The sequence below is a fragment of the Mesoplodon bidens genome, assembly GCF_964165515.1.
Source record: "Mesoplodon bidens genome assembly, chromosome: 4".
Classification (NCBI taxonomy): Eukaryota; Metazoa; Chordata; class Mammalia; order Artiodactyla; family Ziphiidae; genus Mesoplodon; species Mesoplodon bidens.
In genome coordinates this window covers 94,055,121-94,070,539 of record NC_138160.1, presented here as the reverse complement: position 1 = coordinate 94,070,539, position 15,419 = coordinate 94,055,121, and the positions used below count along the sequence as shown (strand labels likewise).

At 40.1% G+C, this 15,419-nt stretch overlaps 1 long non-coding RNA gene across 2 annotated transcripts in view; it reads right to left on the bottom strand.

Annotated features, from left to right (window-relative positions):
* LOC308616622 overlaps positions 1 to 15,419 on the bottom strand; it is a 251,019-nt gene that overhangs the window by 68,248 nt on the left and 167,352 nt on the right. The window lies entirely within an intron of this gene.

Sequence of the window (15,419 nt, the reverse complement as noted above, 5' to 3'; positions counted from 1 at the left end):
GGCATGCTCAGTACCCTGCTTTTGCTCCTGACACCCTGCTTTTGCTCTGGGCTCTTCAAAAGTGGCAATTGGGTTTTTTTGGTCTCTTTGTATCTTTTGTCCAGAATTTGCCCCGACTGCACATGCACCTAGTTATTTTTAGTCCCATACAGTTTCTTTGTATTTTGTTGCTTGAGGAGAGGTGTGTCCAGGTGCAAGCATTGCAGCACTGCAGCAAAGGGTCCCAGGTCCCAGCCTGTCTCATAAGGACAAATGACAAATTTACTCTGTTACTAACACCAAATGAGAAGAAACAGTCCCCTATACCCCACCCTCAATGATTCCCTCGTAAGTGGTGACTTTAATCTCTAACCCCTCTCTTCCACCAACACTGAATATTATTAAACATGTGGTTTGAAATTGTATTTTCTGAATCTTTTACACCTTTTAACTAGAATGAGTATTATATCAAGAGCTACTGAGGGGGCTGCCTGGACTTGACCTTCTGTCGAAAGTGTAAGCCTTCATATTCTACAAAGGAGGTGATGTTGCCCTGTTCACACGGCATGGTGATTGGAAGACCATCATGGAAGGAGGTCAAGGATCCAAAGCTAGCTACCTGTTTTTGCCAACCCAGTAGCTGTTTCCCTCTATTCCTTGCAAAGGGAACTCTAATTTGCTTCAGTGTCCACCTCAGGACAAGCGTCCTGATCCCTAGCTCGGGAACACATCCTGATTTACATAAGTTACTCATGGCAATCCCACTCTTCTTGTTTGTCATTAGTTTAGAGGACGTGAGACAGTTCTGGTCAGGGAGTCAAGACAGGAAACCATTGAGAGCTTCCAAGAAAGGTTTTCTTACATGTCACAAGGAAGACACAAACCATTTTTCCTGCTGGATATTGTGATGGGGCATGGTAGTCAGTACTTGTACAGTCATTTGGCAACTATGTGGGGAGCTAACTGGAGCACAAAGCCAAGGCACCGAGCATGGCAGAACAGAAGGTGGAAAGAATTCAGATCCTTGACAATGGCACAAAGATGCTGAACTAAATTAATTCAGGCACTGCCCTATCTTGCCCCTTCTCATGTCCTTATTATTTCAACCTTCTGTAGTGGCTTTAAAATATGCCACAGAGCTTCCCTGGTGGTACAGTGGTTCAGAGTCTGCCTGCCGATGCGGGGGACACGGGTTCGTGCCCCGGTCCGGGAGGATCCCACATGCCGCGGAGCGCCTGGGCCCGTGAGCCATGGCCGCTGAGCCTGCGCGTCCGGAGCCTGTGCTCTGCAATGGGAGAGGCCACAACAGTGAGAGGCCTGCGAACCACACACACACAAAAAAAAGCCACAATTCTCTGATCCTCTTCCTTAAAAGAGATGAAATCTAAATCTCTCCCGAGTATGAGTTAGACTTAGTGACTCACTTCTAACAAATAGAATAAGGCAGAAGTGACTAACTTCACAGACTAGGTCTTGGAAGTTGCCAAGGCTTCCTCTTCACTCTCTCTCAGATCACTCATAGTAGGTGAAGCTAGCTGTCGGGTCATGAGGACACCCAAGCAGCCTAAGGAGAGGCCCACGTGGTGAGGAACTGAGGTCACTTTCAGACAAAGGCACATTAATTGATAAAATGTTCTAAAACACTGTACCCTAAAGCCAGAGAATTAGAGGGCCTTCCAGGGGTCCTCTGGTTCATTTTCTTCTTAATTTAAAGGAGTATATAATGGTCTCTGAGACAAAAAGAAGTCACTCTCATAAGGCCTTCCAAAAAAGGAGATGAAAGTTGTTCTAGGGCTTTACTTTCAACAACCATCTGGTGAGAGGCCAAAATCCTCTGGTTATGATTAAACCAATTGCATCTTGGATCCTTGGAATTGAGTAGTGTTTCCCAAAATTTCTTACAGGAAAAGCATCCTGAATAATATTAGCAGATATTCTATCAAAAAGTGGGGGGGGAGGTAGAGATTTAAAACATACACAGAGCATATTGAAGACTTTGGAGAATTCTTTCTGTAAAGAAATCTGCTTAACTTTTGTTTAACTCAGAATTTCTCAAATTTAGGGTGACTATGGATAGTCCTCTGATGCTCCTTTCTCCCAACAAAAATACCTATGATAATTTCTTGGGACATAAATGTTCTTTAGGACACAGAGAAACATGAGTGTGGATGAGAAAGTGCTCATGACAATACACTGAATGAATGTATTAACATGAATGATCAAAATAATTCAACTCTATACTCAAAATACCATAGCCATCCTACGGAGATACAGTCACATCCATTATCTGAGTAATTCAAAGCGTCTAAGTTTAGACTTGGATTTCAAGTCAGAAATGGCACAAGAACTAGCAATGTGCTATGTGCAAAATAGGACTCATGCACATTTACTCAAAAAGATTAGCATTTTTCTCCCCAAATCCAAACTTTCATATTTTCTTCTTTTCCATTAAACAATAAAATTTTTGCTCCCTCCTTTAAAATTTCTTATTTTAATATTTCAGGAGAATTTTTCCTCTCAAATATTTGGAAAAGGAAAAGAACTTCTTACAGAGATTGTTAAAATATCCATTTCTGGTGTATAAAACCCCAAATTCGCATGCCAATGCCTGCGAAAAGGTCAAATCATTCACTAACAAGGCAGCCAGTATTGCCAAGGAAGCCAAGCCCTGTTGACTGGCAGTGTCAGTCCCTGGATTCTATCCTGTTAAGCCCCAAAGCCAAGTGAACAAAGCCCCACACTCCTGAGTGAGTAGGAGTCAATTAGGACTCGCTCTAACGAGACAAGGTCCCATAAGGTAAATGGTTCTATCCTGGGGCTAGGCCAAATCTGACATGCCCAGAATACCTCTAACTTCTCTTAATCATAACTTTGAATTTCTTTGCCATTTAAAATCAAATCATCAACCCTTTAAGACTCAGCAGAGATGGGATCTATGGAAATGAATATATGCAAGCAGCTATATGAGAAACCCCACTTTCCCCCTCCATCCCCATGGCTCTCCATCTTTCATTCCTGTAGCTGCCACCATGCCTACCACCCAGGAAGGGAGACCATTTTTTTTTTTTTAACTCTGGTTCAAGGGAGGACATGAATGCTTTTCCTTAGTTTCCTCAGTACAAATGAGACATACTGTCATTTAGGAAAAAGAACCCCAAAGAAAAGAAACAGAGTAATTACAGAGCAATCTTTGAGTGGTCAATTTTCAAAAGGACGTGATTCTGATGCTACAACTATACTGTGGTCCTAATGGCTGGTAAATCTGTTTGGACATTTTCCTGGTTTCTTCTATTAGCTAACCCATTAACTGCTTAACCCATTGCCTATAATCCTTTATTGAGAGGGTATTACCATCTGGGTCAAGGATGGAATGACTACATTCTTCCTCACCCACCCCCATAACCCCCAATACTCTAAGTTCCATTTTTTCTCTGGTATGAGAGATTCCTCATCTATAGCTTTCCTAACTTCCCATATCCAGTTGGTCAGCCAACCCATGAAGGGCACTGCTCAGTCCCAGAATTTCTAAGAGCTTAAGGACACCTGCACCATTTGTTTTTGCCTTGCTTGAGGGAAAGATGGACATCACACCACATGGTAAACAGCATTCTTAAACAGAAACCACAGCTACTAATCTAGAAGCTAGGGAGAACTTAGATGGTCTCAGAAACCAGAGAGGGTCAATGGAGTGGAGCCACACAGAACCTAAAAAGACCTAGGCTTCCTTAGCCTGTTTTCCCCCTGGAGCTAGACATAAGCACCTCAGAGACTCCTCACTGGCTCTCAGGAGAAGGAAGCTGTGGCTGTAGTTTCATGTTGGGACCCAGCCCACATTGCCTAATGTTTTAAGCAGTAGGCTCAGTATCTGTTATGTGAGGCCCAACAGAGGTTTATCCTAGGTGAGAAGTGTTGCCAACACAGGTGGCCGAGCAAGGATGGAGAACTTCCTGGGGGAACAAACAGCAACCCCCAGATGAGGGAGACAGTAACTTCAGCCAGACTTACCTACACAACTTTGGAGAGGCTGGAGAATACATCACCCACACGGCCAGATGCTTCTTGGCCTGTGGGAGTTACTGTCCTTGAGGAACGCATACATTCAGGATGAGGCCCCAAACCAAGGTGAGGTGGGTGGGTAGGAGGGGCATGACAGGGCTGCCTAAAAAAGAAAGGGTACTTTTTGTAGGATTTTTTCTGGTAGTTCTCTACTTCCTCACCCATATTCCTTGTCTGTGATACAAAGCCCTTCACAAACTGATCCTTACACTCCTCTCCCAGTTCTATTGCTCTATAAGAGGGTTATCAGAGGGGTCACCAGACTACCGAATACTACTGGAAAGACATTTTACAAACCAAAAACACCCGAATCTACACTGTGTGAAGTTATCATCAGTAACTGTGTCCTATTTTTGTTTTATTTTATAATAGATTAGGTACCCTTTAGTTCAATTTTTAAAATTAATTTTAACATCCAGACAAGTGAAATTGGAACTTAAAATTTTTTAAAGTTCACTTCCTCCTTGAGAAAGAACAGAATGATGCAATGGCTAAGTGTATGGGCTCTGTAAGCACATGGCCTTCTTTGAGTCTTAAATCTGATACTTATAATCTGTATGATTTCTAGAGCAAGTTACCTAACCTATGCCTGCCTCCTTTTTCTCATCTACAAACTGGGGATGATATGATTTCTGACCTCAAACGCCTATTGTAAGGTTTAATATGCCTTCATATGTATAAAGCACTTGAAACGGAATTTAGGTCTTAAAAAGCCTTCTGGGAATACTAGCTACCCTTATCATTGTTCCTGATTGGAGGCTCAGTCTACCACAGTCATCAGTTCAGAGTCATCCATGAACTCTAACAATACTCTCAGAATCTTCTGGCAAAGCAATGAAGACAGGTGATGAAGTCTCTATACAAAGTATGAAGAAGTAGTTTCTTTATTGGGAAAAAAAATAATATAACCCTGCTGCCAGGGTTACACTGAAAGAGCAGGCTGGATCAGTCTATCTCTATAGAGACCCTAATCTTACTGTCTTATTCAAAATGTATTTGGGATAGAATCTCAGATGGATTTTTTTTTTTTTTGTCTATAGTACCTAGAAACTACCTCTATTGTTCTTGGTCTTCCTTCCTTTTCTCCCGCTCTCCTCACAAATACTTTCATTCTTGGCAAAGAGTCCAAGGATCCTCACATCCTCCAGCGTGCAACATCCTCCAGCCTAGCAAACCAACCAAATTCCTTATCAAGACTGATGACTTCTCACGGTAAACATCTGATGCATTAGGTAGGCTAGAGGGGCGAAGATTCTGGCAACGTCCCCTTTGGAATATGGTGGGTCAGAAAAACATAAACAGCTTTCACATCTTCCAGAGACATGAACATCATAAACAGAGTACCAGTTTCCTTTGAAAGATATTTTAGAGCAATCAGCATTTTCCCCAGATGAGAGAGTAGATCCTCATTATTTGTGGATTCCATACTTGTGAATTTGCCTACTTGCTCAAATTTATTTGTAACCCCCAAACCTTATTCACAGCACTTTCTCAGTCATTAGTGGGCATGCATGGAGTACAAAAATTTTGAGTTGCCCCACGTGCAAGTTCCCAGCTGAGGTCAAACAAGGCAACATTCTGCCTTCTTATTTCAGCTCTCATACTATAAACGAGCTTCCTTTTCACAATCTAGTTAGTACGTGTTTTTTGCATTTTTGTGCTTTTTGTTGGTGATGTCACTCTTTAAAATGTCTCGCAACTGTAGTGCTGAACTGCCTTCTAGTGTTCCTGAGTACAAGAAGGCTACCTTAGGGAGAAAATACAGGTTAGACAAGCTTCCTTCACGCACGAGTTATAGTGTTGTTGGCCATGAGTTCAAAGCTACTGAATCAACAATACATTAAATAAGGTGTCTTCAAACAGAAACACACATAAAACAAGGTTATGTATTGATCAGTTGACAAAAATGCTGTGACCAGAGGTTTGCAGGAGCCTAACCCTGTACTTCCCCCAGGGGCAATGGTCCAGTAGTCATTAATTCAGTGTTTGTGGCAACTTTATAGAACATAACTGCAATAAATAATGAGAATCAACTGTATATCCAAATCTGAAATAATTCTTTCCAAGAAGAATTCTCATTGTTAGCCACTCTCCAAGCATAGTGCACTAGGTTTTCAAAACAAAACTACTCTTCCAAGGTAACTTTACTTGTTACATAAATTGAAAAACTGAATTAAGGTATCCAGCCTGTTGTTATAAAGATGTCTAATCAACCTTATGTGAAAAAGGACTCTGAGATAGCAAAACAAAATTTAGTTTAAGGACAGGGATAAAAGATAAAAATCATTATTGAAGTACTATTCCCTCCCTTTTCCACCTACTGATTTAAATGTCACCCCTCTACCTTATCACCCACCAGATAGTTGCCCTTGTCTCTCTAATACCACAAGCTGTAGCTGGCATGAGGCTATACTGACAAGGGGATCAGAGTGTCTATTTGTCTATCTGCCTATGTTCCAGGCCCAGAGGAAAATAACTCAGTATTCACATATCTCCCTTCTCTTACAACTTACAGAAGTCTTAGAGGAGAGGGCAAAAGCAGGCATGGTTTTCTCTATCACTCACCACCACCTACTCCATCCCAGTGGGGAAGGAGGGGGGTCAGAGTTACAGGGATGGGCCCTGGCCCTGAGATAGAGAGACACAGGTGACCCAGTGCAAAGATTGGGATCACCCAAGACCACCCTCACTTCTGACACCTAATGCAAGGTTGGGGGCCCTCAAGCCCAACTCTGGCATCAACTACAAGTTTCAATTTCCCCAAGAACATCCTCAGGTTGAGTAATTCACTAGATTAAAAAGCAGCAAAGGGAAGAGGCACATAGGGCCTCAAAAGCATTCCAGGTATGAGCTTCCAGTGGTCTTCTCCCAGTGGAGTCATGCAAACAGCGCTTATTTCTCCCAGCAAAGATGTATGACAATACACAGAGTACAGAGTATTGCTAACCAGAGAAGCTCACCCCAGCCTTGGCGACCAGAGTTTTTACTGGGGCTCAGTCATGTAGCTATGGTAGACAACCATATTGTGTGACTCAGGGATCCCAACATAAATCACACTGTCACCACAGATTATCTGCCATCACTCAAGGCCCCCAGGTGAACAGAGACACTGATCAGGAAGGACATTCCAAGGGCTAAAATTTACTTCCCAGGAGTCAGGGGCAAAAACCAAACCTCTCTTTGGCAAGGTAAATCCTTTGCTACACATCTGGTTAGAGATTTCCGCCCATTCTGTGCATGTGGCAAAAACAGCTGCTCCTCCTTTCCACGAGCCCAAGAGCCACTATGTTTTGACTGATGCGGAAGGATCTCTGCCCGGTGAACCTAGGGCAGGTGAGATGCAGAGGAGTGAAGGCATGAATCTCATAGACCAGTGGAAGGAGACAGAATGGTGTACTAATTTACTGTCACTGCTGTGACAGACTAACACAATTTAACTACACAAAAGTATTCTCTTGGAGTTCTGGAGGTCAGAAGTCAAAAACAGTTTCACTGGGCTAAAGTCAAGGAGGTTGCAGGGCTGTTCTTCCTGAACGCACTGAAAGGCGGCTCCATTTCTGTGCTTTCTTCAGCTTCTAGTGTCACCTGGAATCTCGCTTGCATTCTCTTCCTCCAGCTTCAGAGCACATCACTCCCTTCTCTGTTTCTATCATCACACCGCCTTCTCCCGTGACCCTGACTCTTCCTGAGTCCCTGTTATAAGGACCCTTATCCAGGGTAACCTTCTGTCTCAAGATCCTGAACTTAATCACATCTGCCAAGCCCCTTTGCCATATAAAGCAACATTCACAGCAGGCAAGGATTCGACATGGACACAGTTGGGGGTCCGTTATTCAGTCTAATTCAGATGGGCTATATGCCTAGAGAGTCATAGGTGCCATAAACACCTTTTATCTTGTATTTTATCTCCATTTTATCTCACTCATAGTAAGAGATTTGCTATGAACAGCAAATATTTGTTTCTCAGAAACATGTATGATATGGAGAAAAATTTTTCAATTTCCTTAATAGAAAAAAAAATCCCTCTCTAAAGAGACAAGCATTATGTAGCATAAATGTTTTGACAACCTGGAATGTCAGTTGGCTTCAAAGAGTGAAAGGGCTAGGATAACATAAAATTAAGTAGCTCTGCATAAAAAAGAGCTCATGGAGAGGAATTAGAAGCTACTTGGGATAGGGAAGGGGAGGGATCACGAGTGGAGAAGACAAAATGATGAATGAGAATCTGCTGAGTGGTGTGTGCTGTAAAACTTCTCCCCCATTTTCCATGAAATCTTCAGTAAAATCCATAATGTGCCTTGATATTTTAAGAAATAGGTTTCTTTTTGGGGTATGAAACACACTCTGATTCCTGATTCAAGGATGTTGCTGGGGAAAACCAGAGAATGACTATAGGATCCCAGCAACCTCTGGGTTACAATGAATAAATGGACATCAAACTTTTCTTTCCTAAAGCAACTGCAAACTGTGAAGGAGGAAATCAATGAAAATCATCTGGGAATTACAGTCATATTTTCTGGTAGTTTAATAATCTTGTTATAATCTGGAGTTAATACCTGGAGTGAAAGCTCAACATCATATCCTTTTGCATTAGTCTTCTAGTGTGGCTATAACAAAGTACCACAGACTGTGTGGCTTAAACAACTAAAAATGTGTTGTCTCACAGTTCTGGAAGCTAGAAGTCCAAGATCAAGGTGTTGGCAGGATTGGTTTCTTCTGAGGCCTCTCTCCTTGCCTTGGCGATGACTGTCGTTCTCCCTGAGTCTTCACATGGTCTTCCCTCTGTGTGTGTCTGTGTCCTAACCTCTTCATTTTTTTTTTTTTTTTGCGGTACGCGGGCCTCTCACTGTTGTGGCCTCTCCCGTTGCGGAGCACAGGCTCCAGACGCGCAGGCCCAGTGGCCATGGCTCACGGGCTCAGCCGCTCCACAGCATGTGGGATCTTCCCAGACCGGGGCACGAACCCGTGTCCCCTGCATCGGCAGGCGAACTCTCAACCACTGCGCCACCAGGGAAGCCCCCTAACCTCTTCTTTTAAGACACAAATCTATTGGATTAGGACCTACCCTAATAAACTCATTTTACCTTAATTACCTCTTTAAAGACCCTATCTCCAAGTACGACTGTCACATTCTGAGATACTAGGGTTTAGAATGTCAACATATGAATGGTGGGGCAGTGGGGGTGGGGTGGTGGTGGTGGGGAAGCCCACAGTGAACACAATTCAGCCAAACACTTTTACAATTAACAAATGCAAGGCTGCTAAGACGGGATGTTAGAGTGGGCTTAACTGATAGCTAAAAGCCTTGGTGCTTCTGGCCCAGAGCATGGCATACTCCTTACAGCTGATTTAAGAGGTTGACCTGACAGAATCAAAAAAATGGAATGTAAATCTCTAAATTGTGTTATTCTCTACAAGGTTTCTACCCTAATTAGTTATGTCTTCTTTTTTGAACATATTTAACTTTTATATCAATATAATAATATACTCACTACTGTTTAATTTGCATTTTAACACCATGTGGGGACTCTGGATTTGATTCTTGGTACAGTCAATCCAACATTTTGTAGAAGAGCAAAACTAATTTTCTTTTTCTTTTTCTTTGCTTCTGTGATAAGAGTACCTGTCTCAGGGATCAATTCCATAAGGCACTATCTTGTCTTATCCTTACAAAAATAACTATATTGATTTAGCCTCACAAAAGATATTTTTCTCTATTTTCTTATGGTAATTATTTTAGGAAAAACTACCAGTATTTAATAGCTATTTGTTAATAAAATTTTATCCTGATGCTTACCATAAAATGTTTAATATCATTTAACATTTTTATTGAGAATGACACCAAATAACATTAAAATCAAAATGATTCATATCTGCTTCAATTGTGGGCATTCTGAATTTTCTCACTTTAAAAAGTCTCATGAGATTTTCATTCCCATCTGATTAATGAGAATCATGGTCACATGTGATAGAGTCATTGTTCAGATCCCTGGTGCAGGTTAAAAACAGTCTCTAAAATAGGCTCTGTTGCTTTTCCTGGTGTCTCGGCTCTGTTACACTACATCTGCAACACTGCAGGTGTCTTTTATTCATTGCAAAGCAGTTTGTGCTATCAAATAACAACAGCAAGTGTGCACCAAGATCAAAAATCAGAGGTAGGTTACAAAATAATTGCAAAGAAATATGAAACGATATATAAGTTGACATTCCTATTTAAAGACTTCTAAAACACGAATTTGAAAAAAAATAGCTTTAGATTATGGTACTAAAGAAGCCTTGGAAATAGATTTTTGCACTCCAGATTTGGTTCAAAAAAAAGAAAGAGAGAGAAATATTTTACTATGACTACTCATATAATTAGGAGGCTGTACAGAGAAGAGGTCAAGCACATGGACTCAGGAATCAGAATGCCTGGGGTCAAATCTTGCATTCACCTCAGGAAATGCTAGGCAAGTTACCGGAACTCTTTGTTTCTCAGTTTCCTCAACTGTCAAATGTGGACAAATGTAGTGCTTTGTAGGGCTGTGGTGAGACTGAGTCAGTTAAAGCACTAAGAACAACACCTGGCACTAGGCAGCACTCAGTAATGGGGCTAAAATATTATCTTCTCCTCCTCCTTTTCTCCTTTGATCTCACTCCCATCTCATCACTGCTCTCTCATGTCCTCCTTTTTCCTTTTTCCCCACCTTCAGCTTTCTACACAGCTTTGACAATTGGCTCTCCTTTTGCATCTCCACTCTGTCCCCTGATGAATTCAATAACACATTAATAAAGCACCCTGCTATTACTCTTCAATAATAATAATAATAATAGCTAACATTTTTTGAGCTTTCACTATGTTCCTGTTATGCATCCTTTTGTGAAGTATATGCCACTGTCCTAAATCAGTGTCCTCCATGATCCCATGTGGGAACATACTGTCCTAATTTTCCTTGCTTCTTCTTCCTTTCTCTTAAACACTGGGTTCCCTTGGCATTCTTTCCCAGTCCCTTCTCTGTACACTTTCCTTTGGGTGGTGAAGATCACATATCTTCAGTCACCAACTATATGCTTTACATTCTCAAAGCTGTATCTCCAGCGTGAACTGCTCCCCAGAGCTCCAGACCCTTATATATGTGCACTGAACATTTCAACTTGGATGTCCCACAGTACCACAAAGCCAGCACAGGCAATCTGAGTTCATCTTCACACCAAACCCTCTCCTATCTTGTATTCCTGTCTGAAGAAAAAGCATCATCATCCCCATCCCATTACAGGATGGAATGTGTTAAATGCTGAGTTGAAAAAGTAAACAGCATGGAAATGCGCTCTGCCCTCATAGAACTTAGAATCTAACTGGAGGATACAGTAGAAGAAACAAGTAAATAGGCCATACTTAATTTTCTGTCTTTGTAATACTATCATTAGTTATATAATTAAGTGTATTCTTTTCTTGGGATTTTTTCATTAGCATTTTATAAAACTGATTAACTGTCATATTTTACTACAGATATTTTCTTATCCAGTAACATTGTTTTTTTTTTTGCATTCAGAAATTTATTATTTTTAAATGATCACATCTAATGACCTTTCCTTCCATGAATTTTTTCCTACCACTTCCAAAGTTACAAATGTTTTCTCTATCAGGAGATCTGATAAATATTCAATTTTGTCTTCCAGTTTCTCTATTTGTTTATGTTTCATTTTATTCTACTTGGAATTTATTTTGATGAGGTATGAGTAAAATTTAATTTATGAAGATTTCCAAATCTTCTTAATAGGTTGGATGAGAAATGGCTAGATAGCAATCTTTTTCATTTCTGAAATATTTGAGACCACCAATTTTTCTGTCTTAAAATTTGCATCTTCCTTGGTTTATCAATAGAACTTTTAGGTTTCTTCCTACTTTTTCAACTTTGATGCCTCTCTCCTATTTTCTCATTTCTCCTCCTTTTTCCTTCTAGTTGTATTTGTTCCCACAGCCAAAGTCTTGGACATCTGTCCTTATGTTGATTGCTTTCCTTGACTCAACTTTGGCCCAAGACATCAAAGATACTTTGAGGGACTTCCCTGGTGGTCCAGTGGTAAAGAATCTGCCTTACAATGCAGGGGATGCGGGTTTGATCCCTGGTTGGGGAACTAGGATCCCACATGCCGTGGGCAACTAGGCCCACGCGCCATAACTACTGAGCTTGCATGCCTCAACTAGAGCCCATGTGCTGCAAACTATAGAGCCCATGTGCTCTGGAACCCGTACACCACAGCTACAGAGCTCACAGCACCCTGGAGCTTGCACGCCACAACTAGAGAGAGAAAACCCACATGCCACAACTAGAGAAAAGCCCGCACACCACAACGAAAGATCCCACCTGCCTCAACAAAGATCCCCCGTGCTGCAACTAAGACCCGACACAGCCAAAAATAAAATAAAAAAATAATAAATAAATCTTTTAAAAAAAAAGATACTTTGATTAGGACGACTTTCTACTCAAATTCAGCAAGAATAAAACTCAACATACAATCTCCTGCAGCCTTCAACTGGCTCACTCTCCCATTTCTTGATTTATAATAATCCTTTCATCAAAATCCCAGTCATATATGCTCAAAACCTCAGAATCATCTTCAACCCTCCTTTATCCCTCTTATTTCATTAGTTAACAATTTCTACTAATGCTGTATCTATCGCTACATCTCTATTCTAATAGACTGATGATCAAAGGCCAGAACTCTTCCTTGTAAGTTTGAACAACACCCTAATTTCTCTTCATGAATGTACTCTCTTCATTCTTCAATGTCTACTACGCACTTCTACCAGAGTAATCATCCTAATGTACAACTCCTATCACGCTATTTCCAAAATTAAAAATCTTCAGGGTATAAATGATAAAGTCCAACACGATTATCCTAACTTTCAAGTCCCTGTATGATCTGATTGTATTTGCTTTAGTTTTTTACTAAAGACCTTTAAACTAAGGGGGAAAGGAAGAGAAGAAAGGATAAAAAGGAAAGGGAAGGAAAATGAAAAAGGAAAGAAGAAATGGAAGAGAGGAAAATGAAAAAAAATTTAAAAGAAGGGTATTTTTGTTGGAAATGACAGACACCAATCTCAAAATAAATTAACCACAGAAATAAAATTGTTGGCACCTATAACTAGGAATGCAAGAGTTGAATCTGGCTTCAGGATAGTTGGATCCAGGCTTTTACACTCTATCATTAGGACACTGTGTCTTTCTCTATTTCACAGCCCTGTTTTCCTTAGTATCTGCTTTATTCTATGCAGGGTCTCTGTAAAAAATGGAAAAGACCTAAACCAGTTTATAGCCAGCTCATTTAGATAGCATCACCAAATTTCTATCATTAACTCTGATTGGCTCACTTGGGATCTTATGCCCAATTCTGAACCAATCACTGTGACCAAAGACAAGTGGTACACTCATTAAGCAGATCTGGGACACATCCTCATTCCTGAAGCTAGGTAGTGTGAGCCCCACTAAACCAAATGGATGAGACTGGAGGAGAGGAGACTCTCTAAAGAGATTCTGATATGGCATAACACACATTTATGTAAGAAGAACTAAACTTGAAAGAGCTAGTGAGCAGAGTAATCTACTAATCTGAAATTGCCAATTCTGCTAATCATCCACTGGTGAGATTTTGTCAACCTAATTCAATTTCCTTTGTACTTCACTTTCTTTCACAACAAAATGGGCATAGAATTTATGCCACCAGCTGCTGCCAAAAAACAAGATCCTCAGATGAACCTTGACAGAGTACCGCCAACATCACAAATGGCAAAAGTTTATAGAGGTTAGTATGGGCCTTACACTGAAGTTCTTCATATACATATACTTTTGATTTTAAAGCACTTTCATGTTGTCTTATTTGATGTGAATAAGATCACCATGAAATACACAGTTTTTCATTTTACACATAATGCTTTGTTTCTCAGGCCATCGTCCCCTGAAAACTTCTCAGCTGTCATGCAGAATCAGTCATTTCCTCCCTTCCTACTCTCATTCTTTCCAACAAAGTCACTTGTAAAGAAGGCATATGGAGGTGCCTCAGTACTGCCTCTATCAGGACCCATTTTGTTAAGGGGCTGACATCTGTTTAGAGGACACCACATTTCCTCTTTACTCTCTTTCCCAGCTAAAAAAGAAATCTCCATTGACCCCGTGCCAAGAGCAGCCACAACTTCCTCCAAAATTATCTCTGCTTCTCTTCCAGACATACATCTTCTAGAGGTTTACAGTCAACCGACTGAGAGATCAAAACCAAAACCAACTAATCAAGAAACATATAAAATTTCTTCTAAGAAAAATTAGAAAATTCCAATCTCCTTACTATTAATCCAAATTTTTTTTCCCTACAATATAGTGAACTTTAACTCTCCTAGGGCAGTGACTATTTGTAAGATTCAGAAGCACAGTTTACAGTTTAAATGTTCTCAACAAGAATAACTTTGACATTTCAAAAGGTATAAATTCAAAGAAATAATGTGGAAGTAATAACTATGAAGTCCCTGTTTTTGTATTCCCTCCTCCACAATATTTTACAGTTGTCTGCACACAGTAGCTACTTTAAAATTCTTGCTTAAAATTAATTAAAACATTGTCTTTGGAGATCCTAAATACCAAACTTGCTAGAGAAAAACCTCTTTAATTCAGATCTCATTAATTCAGATTCTGTGCTCTTTCAATTAAGAACTGAAATAAATTGTCTACCTTTATAATATTAATAAGAAATGTGACATGATAAATCGTGGGTAATATTGAACTACATTATAGAGGGGTATCTATCAACTTTGAAAAATAGTTTTATCATTTACATATCAATTATATAATGTAATATGATAGATATGACTTATTGAGTACTGATTGGGGATTATGCTAACTGCTTTATATTATCTTGTTAAATCCTCACAATAAATCTATAAGGCAATTACTTTAATCTGTTCTTTACAGATGCAAAAATTAAATCTCAGAGAGAAACCACTCAGGGGTTATATATACAGGTTGGACCTTAGCTCCAAACATGAGGCTCTTAACCAATACACTGTACTTTTCCTCCTTTTAAGAGGTGACCACTCGTTGGAAGAGTGCATTGATGTGGTAATTTTAAATTATTTTTATACATACCTTAAAGTAAGGCAACTTGGCAAGGAATATTTTGATAACATACTTTAGTTATCGTGAAAATTTTAGTATTCGTGTAATGTTTGAAGTAAACATATTTCTTTTTGATGTCTTATAAATGTCTTTTTATGAGTTGTTGAGAGGTTCCTAGGCTTTGCTACTTCATTTATTATCAGTTTAAGTTCATATGCTATATTCCATACCTGCAACCCTCACTCACATTTCTTATAATTTCTAATTCAACATTTGCTGCCACCTCAAGTTTCATGA